Source organism: Eulemur rufifrons, chromosome 8 (genome assembly GCF_041146395.1).
Source record: "Eulemur rufifrons isolate Redbay chromosome 8, OSU_ERuf_1, whole genome shotgun sequence".
Taxonomy (NCBI): domain Eukaryota; kingdom Metazoa; phylum Chordata; class Mammalia; order Primates; family Lemuridae; genus Eulemur; species Eulemur rufifrons.
Window position 1 is genome coordinate 99,658,468 of NC_090990.1, and position 11,875 is coordinate 99,670,342.

Consider the following 11,875-nt stretch of genomic DNA (forward strand, 5'->3'; position numbering starts at 1 on the left):
GTCTCAAGAAATAAATAAATAAATAAATAAATAAATGAATGGAGGGAGGGAGGAATTTTCCTAAAAAAGAAAGAAAGATAGGCCCTGCCTCTGCTAGGCCAATTCCAGGCAAAAAGATTTCCAAAGACCTGGGTGAGCCTATTGCCATGGAGACCACTGGGCTGAGTGGCTGAGGGACTAGATGGTCCCTGGACAGGTGAGGTTATTTGCTTTTCCTGAAACACAGGGCACCTGGCCTCTGATGTCCTTCCCTTGGCTTGGAATCCCCCTTCTCCACCTGCCTCCAACTCATTCTCCAAGTCTTCTCACCCCCTTCTCACCCCAAGAATCGTCCACTGACTCCCATTCCTGTGCCTTCTTCCCAAGCGTGGACTCCTTAGGTAGGAATTTATGGTACAGTGGAAAGAGCACAGTTTTGGGGCCAAACACAACTGGATTTGAATCCTGGCTCTACGCAAATAAACTAGATGACCTTGAACTAACTACTTAATCTCTCTGAGCCTCCATTTCTCTATTTGTTAAAAGAGGATACTACACACACAAAAAGGAACTATCAATACAGGGTTAACCAGTTGGTTGTGACTCTAAGATGACATGTGTAAAGTATCCAGAATAAAGGAAACAATGAACAGAACTGTTGCTATTATAGTTTATTATGTAGTAGTACAATGAATACTACATAATATGAATTGAATTGTTTGTGTATCTTTCTGGGTAGACTGTGAACCCTTCAAGGGTAGGAGCCCTCTCTGATTTACTCTATCTGGTGCCCAGTGCAATGCCAGATGGAGGTAGATGCCCAGTGAATGTCTGTGGAATGAATGAATGAATGAAGCAACTAGTGGAGGATGCAGAACCACACCATCCGGTCCCCAGGTCTTCCATGATCATTTTGGAACGTTCCTTCCACCTCTCATTCCTAGAGATGCTAGAGAGCCAGCCACGATCAAGGTGCAGCTGGAAAGCGAGGTCTGCCTCCACACCCCTTCTTTGCTGCTCTGACACTTGCCACACACAGCCCCCCCACCACCACCTTTCCACCTCCAGCCCCCAAACCTCTTCCGACCGAAGCCTGTGGGCAGGCCCATCTCCAGCAGGGAACTGAGAAGGCCCCTCTCAAAAGCAGCCCGTTTCTCCCTCCAGGTTGAGAAGCTCACTTACCAGTCTCCGTACTTTAGTTCATACTACTACCTGCATGCCCTTTCTTCTGCTAAAAAGGACTCCGCCTTCAAGGCCCACCTCAAGTACGATTCCCTTAGAAAATGACCCCTGCCTTTGGACCCCTTGCTGTATTTTCCCCAAAATTAGAGCACAGGACGCCCCATTGGGAATTATACCGTCATCCCTTTCCCTTGACTGGGGCACCTTGAGGGTGACACCACCTCATCCTCCAACCCCGCCCAATACTGAGCATCCACTGAACATAGCATGGTCCCTGCTCCCAATTCCTGAATGAAATATTTGGCTGAAAGAGGTTGCAACCTCATCTCCACCGAAGTGAAGCATCCCCCAGCGTTGTTGGGAGTCCTAGGCAGACCTCTACCCTGCCCCTCCCTGCCAGGTTCCTTTCCTCCCGCTTTCGGGGCGGGGCCCACCCACCTTGAGGCAGCCCGCCACCTGGCGGCGGAGCGGAGTCAACACACCGCTCTCCGTCCCCCAACACCTCCACCTCGGGCATGCTGAGCTGGCGGCAGGGGGAGGGGAAACGGGTGCACCTCACATCCTTGGCTGGGCTGGGCTCCCTTGCTGGCTCTCTGTTTCGTCTTCACCTTCCTTTCTTCTCAGCCAGGTTAATTTGTAAGCAATTATCTTTCCCACTTATTCAGTCAATATCTTTAAATATTTAATTTTATTAGTCATCTTAATATGCAGCAACTATTTATTGAGCAGCAACTATTTATTGAGCGGCAACTATGTGCCAGGCTATGTTCTATGCTGTATTGGTTATACAACAATAGAAAAAACTGTCAAGAACAGAAGAAAAAGTCAGGTGTGGTAGCCTGTGCATGTAGTCACAGCTACTTGGGAGGCTGAGACAGGAGGATCCCTTGAGCCCAGGAGTTTAGGTTGTAGTGAATTATGGTGATGCCACAGCACTCTAGCCCAGGCAACAGAGTGAGACCCTGTCTCAAAAAAAAGAACAGGGGTAAAACAAAATCTCTGATTTTTCATTAATGTTAAACTTATTAATGAAATTTTTTTAAATTATTTTTTTAAATGTGTCACTCCTTGAAACTGGTGATCTGACTTTACACCATACTCCCACCAAGTGGTTTACAAATGTTAGAAAATGAAAAATCCCAGAAGATCCTGTTTTCAGAAAGGGCTGGGAGTGGGGCTGGACCCTAGACAGAAGGGAAGATGCTCCCTGGAACATGCCTCCAGGGTTCTGAATCTCTCCCTCCAAATTCCGTTTCTTCCAAACTCTGAATATACCTGGAGCTGTGGACTCAGCAGTGCCACATCTGATTTGGGCAATAAACAGAGGCAGGTTTGGATGAAAACTATAGGAGGGTGTTAAAGGAACTGGGGCTGCTTGATCTGGAAAGCCCTTGGATGGGAGCGGGGAACACAATTGGTCCCTGTCTTCATGATGGAATTGGTTCACCAAGAGCTTGGAGAAAGCTGTGGGAAACAGACCTGGGTCCAGGTATGGGAAGAGCCTTCTCACCCAGACCTGCTGCCCTGGCTGAGAGCCAGTGACTCCCAGCAGGAGAACCATGGACCCAGAGGGGTAGGGGGCCTAAAGCACACTCGCCAGAACCACTGGGGGCATTTTGAAAAAGCTCAGTTGATGATTCTGAGGGATCCCAAATAACAGCACCCACTCTCCTAAATGAACCACACTGGCCTGGCAGACTCTGGATCAGTGTCCTCAACCCTGACTGCACGTTAGAATCACCTGGGTTGGGGGAAAGTACTTTCAAAAAATACCAACACTTAGTCCCACCCCCAGTAATTTTGATTTAACAGGTTTGGGTGGAGTCTCAGCACCAGTATTTTTTTTTTTTAATCTCTCCAGACAATTACAACGTGTAGCCAGAGTTGCAGATCACAAACCTAGAATAGCAGCAGCAGCAGCCCACCCCCGGCCCCCACCCAGGAGCTTGTTAGAAAACAGAATTCTCGGTCCCATCCCAGTTCTACTGGGTCAGAAACTTTAAGAGCGTGGTCCAATGGTCTGCTTTTTAAGAAACTCTCTGGGTGATTCTGATCCATGTCAAAGTTTGAGAACCACAAATCTAGAGGAACTTTGAGGCCCTTTTAGCTTTGAGAGTCTAGGAACCTCTGGGAAACAAAAATCCATAATTGCTACACTCTTAACCAAGAGCATGGCTCAACCTGTGTACAGGACAAACCAGTCAAACCTGAGATCACAGAATGGTTTCACTTCTTTATTATAGGGTCATACATCATTAAAAAGCAAAACAAAACAAAACTACCTGTCCTCAGACTTTCTCAGTAAGTGTTCAGTTTGGCAGTAAACAGCAGTCCTTGAGTCGGGCTTACCCTTAGCCTGTCTCAGAAAATCTACTGCCTGGGCTTTGGGTCCTACTGTCCGGTTAATGAGGTCCTCACCTGTGATACCTTGATATTCCCTTGGTTTTCATCCCATCACCAAGAGTTGGGCTTCAGTGCAAGGAGAGAAGGACCTGCCCAGAGGAGAGTTGGCTCAGCTCAGCAGGGAAGAAAATGGTGGTGAAGTGAGCTTGAGCAGTAGTCCAGTCCCTGGGGTACGGTTTCATGCAGTGGCAAAAAGCTGATGTGGTATGGGAAAACCAAACCCCCATGTCAGAGAGAGCCCAAAGCAGAGGGCTTATTTGGGAGGGAGGTAGTTTAGAACCTGGCCCTGGAGGCTCTGGGTGAGGCTAGCAGGCTGTGAGGATCCCAGGGTTTCCAACCATGGGTCATGGATTCCACCAGGAGACACAGCAGAGGAGGAGAGAGCTGGGCTTCTCCCAGAGCTTTTCTCTGGGCCTTTCTCTCAGCCTCAGAGCAATTAGAAAGCCCCCAGAACTGGAAAAGGAGTCAGGACCTGGAGAAGAAGGAGTGGCAAAACCTGAGACTTCTAAGATAACACATTCAGGTAAGAGGAAGAGGGACAGTAATTAATGAAATCTCAGCCTCATTGAGGGGAAGACCAGGAGGAGAAGGACACTGTCCAGGAATCCTGCCTGGGCACAGCAGCCATCTTCTCTCTTCCATAACCCTCCTTGCAATTCCCTCTGAGACACTGTCATGAGGATGTCCCGAAGGTACTATCATCACTCATTATAACAGACACCTATTCTGTAAATTCTCTGGACTCAAAAAGCCTCAAACTCTTGGGCTTGAGCAATCCTCCTGCCTCAGCCTCCCGAGTAGCTGGGACTACAGGCATGCCCCACCATATCCAGCTAATTTATTTTTTTATTTTTTATTTTTGTAGAGACATGGTCTTGTTCTTACTCAGGCTGGTCTTGAACTCCTGGCCGCAAGTGATCCTCCTGCCTTGGCCTTCCAAAGTGCTAGGATTACAGGTGTGAGCCACCATGCCTGGCCTGCACTATGTACTTTCTATCTCCTGCCCTGGGGTTTCTTTGCAAGAACCCACAAAGACTCATGCATGTACAACCTGGAAGCATGGAAGAGTTAACAATGGTGGGACCACTCTTGCCCAGTGGGGGTCAGGAGCCAATAGATAAATTTTCCCTTTTTCATTCCCCTTGGCTGGTGGTTCTGAGATGCATTTCATAAAGCCCCTGAGAAGGCCCTGTGGGATGAAACACCAGTCACCTATGGTAGTAGCCAACTCAGTGACACATCTTTACATCATCTTTCCCTTATTTCCTATGCCTCTTCCCTTGTTCTATATATCTGCTCCCTTGATTGCATTCCCAGATAAACTAATGCATGCAAACCTTTGACTCAGGCTTTGCTTTTGGGAGAATCTGAGTAAAGCAATTGGTTCTAGACTTTCAGGATGGGATTTTGGAACTGGATCACTCTTTAGTCAGATGGCAAAAAAAGACTCCATTGCTGATAATTCCTGGTGTATGATAGCATCAGGTAACTAAGATTCTCACCAGTGGTGGATTAGAATGAGGTTCAAGTGTTGGGAAATATCATAGCTATGACTCTTAAATGGCATAGGGATGATGGTAATTATAAGGATTACTGACTTTTGTTAATTGCCTTGGAAGTCTTCAAAAAAAAGAAAATTACAGGCTCAGGTCAGCCTGCTATTAACTCAAGGCGTTCTGTGAAAGCCACAGAGCCTCTATGGCAATGTTTAAGGAGACTCTCTTCTCAGTTGCAAGGCAGACTGCACTGAAAATCAGATACGGAATCTAATTGATAGGTGTCAGAATTGCAAAGGAGACTGAATGCACAGTGTCAACAGGTCTCCTATATCAAAGTCAGGACTCTGACAGGAAGAGTAAGACCAAAAGACCTGGGAGGAGACATTTGGGTGCATGAGCCTGAGAATCTTGAACCTCCAGATTCTTTCTAATATTCCAGGTCAGCAGAAGCAACCCTCTCTCCTTGCTAGAGAAAAGCAGCCTTCCCTTGCATGCAGACCCTGCAAAGACCTCACATGAGAAAGATGTCTCAAATATGTTACTTGCTTTTATCAAGTACCACCCCTGCCATTCTTTTTTAATCTCCAAGGAGATAACTAAAATTAGACCTCAACACAGCTCAGAGATACACAGTTCTATGAAGAAGTAATTACATATCAAAAGAATTGCGTGACCTGGCTAATATGAACCAGTTGGAGCTTGGAGAGCACATGGAGTGAATCTGGAATGAGGGGGAGGCTATAGAACATAATGATGGATAGGGAAGAATTTACTGACATGAAACACTCACCTATATTTTGGGGTTCAATGTGCTGGCAAGCACATCTGGAGCCAGTACTAATCAAGGAGATGGTTCCTTGGAGCTTGGACTCAATGACAGCCTACAGTAGGTGAGGTAGAAATGCCAGAACTATCTTGACATGCTGTTGAAGGGCTGAGAAAGCTCAAAGAGGTGGGAGTTTTATAATGGATTTGTTATGTGAGACCCCGAGGACCACCACCTGACTATATTCTCCTAAAGGGCCCAGCATGCCCTTTACTAAGACAAGATGAAATGTGACAGGGGCCCCAGAATCTCTGCGAAACTTGAGAGTTGCTGTCATCCATATGCCAGAGTTGACAGTAGGAGATACTTAAATGGAACCAGGATTTCTAGTATTAATTAGAATGATGGAATTCCAAAAAGTCAAAGCCATAGAGCCCTTAACCTCCAGAGACAAAATAAACAAAAGTATCATAATGTTCAACAAAGCTAGGATAATAATCAGAGTGTCTTAATGTACAGGTATCTATGGCAATGGCTCATAGGTAAACAAGTTTCAAGGGGTATAAACAGGTATCAGAGAGAGAAACAGATGTTACTTGTAGAATTGGGAAAAAAATCACAAGAAGTAATCAGAAGTCACCACAGTGGAAAATCACAGTCCCTCCCCTTATTTTCAGAAGTCAGTCATTTCACAGATTCACAGTCCATCAGCTGAAGGGGAGACAAAATTCCTCTGAGCAAAGACCTTACGACATCATCACAAGTATTTCTGACAAATTTTCCTTGATCCTTCCCCAAAGTAGCCTGCATCCATTTATAAGGATAACTGTGCACTAGAAAGGGGGGGAATGCCCAGACATTTTGAGATTTATTGTACATGAGGTTTGAGCTAACACCAATACCCAAGGACCTAAAATGTCATTCATGGTTGTCTGGTTAGAATGGGAGCTTATGGATTCCACGCAGTAAGTGGAATTCTGGTCCAAGTCTGCCTTATAGTGTGTCAAATCGGTTCATGGATCCACCCTGTGGTTTCTCACCAGTTTTGGAAGGTAGAATTGGGATAAATATACTTAGTAGCTGGAATAAGGGCCATCACGGTAGGAAGAGCCAAGAAGTTCCAGAAACTGGCCTCCCGAGTTGGAGACTGACAGTAGGAGATACTTAAATGGAACTAGGATTTCTAGTATTAATTCGTAGAAGACAATAAATCAAAAGCACCACCTGTCCTGGGAAAAACTGCAGAAATTAGCACCACCACAAAATACAGGGATGGTGGTTTTGTTGCGACTGAGCAAGGAATACATGAGGGACTGCGCAGGTCCAGAAAACACATGTTAACTGCATGAACTGGTGGTCCAGACGTCCACGGCACCTATCTCCCTTGCACCAGTTGCTTTCCCTCAACTCACACCTATGGCCTCATGGGAAACTTTTCCAGACCAACTGCCAGACGAAGAAAAATTCAGGCCTGATTTTGAACACTCCCTAGATATTTGATATTAAGGTATTATTGTTATTTTCAGGCATAACCATGATTTTTAAAAATAATTCCTTGTCTTTTAGAGATACACATTAAAATATTTTCAGTGAAATTATATGTCTGGGACTTGTTTCTAGGTAACATGGGTGGGGAAAATGAATGGGACAGAAATGGCTGTGGTTTTAAGTCTGAGTTATGGATAGATGGGGGTTCATATAACTATTCTGTTTAATTACATGTATGTTCTAAATTCTCTGCAAACCAAAGTCAAAAACCAACAAGTCAGTCTGGTCCACAGACAGGTCAGCATGATGTATTTGTCTTCACCGTAAACAGGCTGCTGCAGCATTACAGCCTCATTCAGCATGGCCCTAAGGGACAGGGGTGAGGGGAGACGCTCCCAGGGGCAGGCTGGAGCATTACACTTGGTTGTCCACTTTGTATGGTGGGAAAAGTGGCCTGAGGTAAGACTGTATGCGGCATTCTGGAGAGCAGTAGTGAATGCCTTGGCTGATTGGCCAGGGGCCTGGAAGAAGAAAGATTGGAAAATTAGAGGCAAAGAAATATGAGAAAGAAATTATTGTCATCTCTAACCTGCAGGGAATAAAAAAAAAAAGAAATTATTGGTGGCCATTATGGAAAAATAATTAAGGTGACATTTTTCTCTCAGTAATCAAATTATTTTCCTAACAGTGAAAGAAATGTGATTTGGCTCTTGCATTCCTGAACATGTTCTCATCTAACACTACCCTAGTTTTTCCAACCAAAGCTCGGGAGAGGAGAGCCAGACAGTGCCCCTTCCTCTCCTGGAACTCTTAACATTGTGGTGCCCAGAGCTCAGTTCTTTCTCTTCTCATTCCCTAGATGATCTCCAGTTTTGTGGCTTTAAATATTATCAATATACTGATATCTACCAAATTTTTACCTCCTGCCCAGGCCTCCTATTGTATTCAAGTCACGTATCTAACTGCTTGGTGGACATCTCCACTTAAATATCGAACGGGCATCAAAAACCTAACATGATCAAAAACTAACCTCTGTATCCCCACCCCTACATCCTCCCTGAGGTTTCTGCATCTCATAAATGAAAACACCATCATTCCAGATATTCCAGGAATGATTTTTTCCCAGGTAAAAAATCTTGGGGTCATCCTTGTCTTCTCTTTCTCTCACATATTACATCCATTCATCACCAAATCCTGAGAGCTATACTTCCAAAATATATTCGGACTCCAAGTATTTTTCACCATCTCTGTGGCTCTACCACCCTGGTCCCAGCCCAGATTATTGAAGAACCCTCTTGCTTCTTCCTTTGCCTCTATACAATCTATTCTCAACATAGCAGTTAGACTCAGCCTATTAAAAAGTTTTTCTGGCTGGGTGCGATGGCTCATGCCTGTAATCCCAGCATTTTGGGAGGCCGAGGCAGGAGGATAGCTTGGGCCCAGGAGTTCGAGATCAGCCTGGTCAACACAACTCTAAAAAAAAAACCTCAGCCAGGCATGATGGTGCACATCTGTGGTCCCAGCTACTAGGGAGGCTGAGGTGGGAGGATCTCTTGAGCCCAGGAGTTCAAGGCTGCAATGAGCTATGCACTGCACTCTAGCCTGAGTGACAGAGCGAGACTCTTTTTAAAAAAGAAAAAAAAAAGAGTATTTCTGATTACATAACTCTTTCTTATAATCCTCCAATGTTCCAATAGCTTCCCATTTCACTCAGAGTAAAAGCCAAGACCCTTAAAATATCCTGCAATGCCCTGCACGTGACCTGGCATCCTCACCACCTTTCTGATCTCATCTTCGCAGTCACACCATTGCGAGCATACTGACTTCTTTGTTCTTCCAGAATTCCAGACACTCTTCTGCCTCGTGGCCTTTACATTCACTGTTTCTTTGGCCTGGAATGCTCCATTCCCAGAAATTCATATGGCTCATTCCCTCTCTTCAGGTCTCTGCTCAAATGTTACCTTATCAGCAAGGCCTCCTTGCCTCCCACAATCTCTTCCCTCCCCCCACTACACTACACCGGTGGTTCTCACAGGCTTTGGTTTTAGGACCTCTTTACAATCTTAAAAATTATGACAGATCCTAAAGAGCTCTTGTCTATGTGGGTTATGTCTATCAATATATTTCTTATTAGAAATTAGAACATTGAAAATATTCATATATTCATTTAAGAAACAATAAACCCATGACATGTTAACATAAAATATTTTTAATAAAAAATTTGATATTAGACTAAATTGGCCAAGGAAAAAAAAGTTTAAAAAAATAGCTATATTATCCAAAATAAAACACAATTAGTAAGAGCACTACTTTACATTTTCACAAATTTCTTTAATGTCTGGCTTATTAGAAAATACTGAATTCTCACATCTGCTTCTACATCCAATCTCTTACATATCACATGCCATTTAGTCTCTGGAAAACACTGTATATTCATGAGCGAATGAGAGTGGGGGCAAATGATGTCTTAGCATTATTATAAAAATTGTTTTGACTTCATGAATCCCCTAAAAGGGTTTTAGGAACACCCAGGAATATCTGGCCCCATTTTGGGAACTACTGTACTATGCTATTTTTTTAATAATCCTGCCACTGCACTCCAGCCTGGGTGACAGTGAATCCGTCTCAGAAAGTAAATTAAAAAATAAGAAAATAAAAACTATCCTTTTTCCACAAAGGATTGCCTTTGTTCCTTCATTGTGTGAGTCTTTTTCTGGACCCTCTATTCTGTTCCATTGATCTATGTCTATTCTTTTATGAATACTACACTGTCTTGATTAGTGTAGCTTTATATCATATTATATTATATTATTATTTATTATATTAAAGTCTTGAAGTTGGGAAGTGTCAGTCCTCCAACTTTGTTCTTCTTCTCCAACATTGTGTTGGCTAATCTGTGGGTTTTGCCTTTCCATATACATATTTTATTTTATTTTATTTTGTTTAGAGACAGGGTTCTCACTGTCACCGAGGCTGGAGTACAGTGGTACAATCATATTAATAGCTCACTGTAGCCTTGACCTCCTGGCCTCAAGCAATCCTCCCATCTTGGCCTCCCAAAGAGCTGGGATTACAGGCATGAGCCACCACCCTGGGCCCTCACATAAACTTTAGAATCAGTTTGTCAGTATCCACTAAGTACTTGCTGGGATTTTGACTGGGATTGCACTGAATCTATAGATCAAGTTGGGAAGACAAAGGGAAAAAAACACACCATAACTTTGTTCCACAATTCATTTACTGAATTGGGGCAGGTGATTTAACAACAGATGATGAGATAAAGATGGGAGAGAAGAGTTCTTACTTTCCCTCTCAGGAGCCAGTTGTGTCATGGATGCTTGCAAATACTAATATCTTAACAATATTGAGTCTTCCTATCCATGAGCATGGAGTATCATTCCATTAAGTATGATTTTTGAGATTTAAGTATGAACAGCAAAATCACCAGCCACATGAAGAGGGGATCCAGTTAAGATTTTATTCAAAACCTGCATTTTAATGAAAGTGATGGGATAATGGGACTAACAGAAATTTCCAGATATAACTTAACTTTCCCTTTGCATCCAAGCACAGTTAGGTCCACACTTATCCACAAATATGGGGACCTCTTCCATTATAAAATTATTTTAGTTACCTCCTTTTCTTCCCCCATGAGCAATAACCTAGATAACCAGAATTTCTTCCTAAGAGCCAAGCTCTAATTCCTCAAGCTTCACTGTCAGCCTTATTCTTGCTCTGTTCTCTTTAATGGTACAGAATAAAGAGGTCTCTCTGGAAATCCCTTCAGAGAGTTGAAGGCCAATGTAAAGTTCTCTTCTCCATCACTGCTTTCTCACTTCTTCCTCACCTCCTCCTCACCTCTGTATTCAAGCCTAACTTGTGTTTCATCTTCACATTCCACATAAAAATATGGCCTCTGTGGAAAGAAAGACTAATTTGCCAATAAACCTATAAGAGAAAGTGGTGTCCTAATGTATCTCAAATTGCTAAGTCAACCTGAGTTGTCTTCTCAAACACTGAAAACTTACCGCTGAACTTGAACCCTCATTAAATTCACTTCACAATTTAGAAATTTCAGGACACTGTCTCTTGGTGTTTCAAGCTTAAGACTAATCCTTCTCTAAAATATAGCTCAGATTTACCCATTGCCTATCTTCATTTCTAACCCCTTTACCCAGACCATGATGGTTTCACATCAGATTACTATTATTACTTTATGCAGGTCTCTCAACTTCCATTTTCCCTCCATGCCAAAATGTTTTGCCCACAGTGTTTCTACTATCTTATGTGTGTCTCACTGCTATCCGAAAGCTCCAGTGGTTTTCCAGAGCTTCTAAAATTTGCTATCCGAATAATTCTTCAGGGAAAGCTGACTTGCCTGCCCTCAGCTCCTCTACATTCTACTTCACGCTCTATATACAAGGGGATAAAGTTCTTCCCCTTACTTCTGATGACTTATTCTCCTAACTCTAGGTCTTTGTCCAAGATTCCCAACTGACATGGAACTATGTACATGACTCCATCTGTCCATGCCACCCAATCCCTCTCTTCTTCAAGT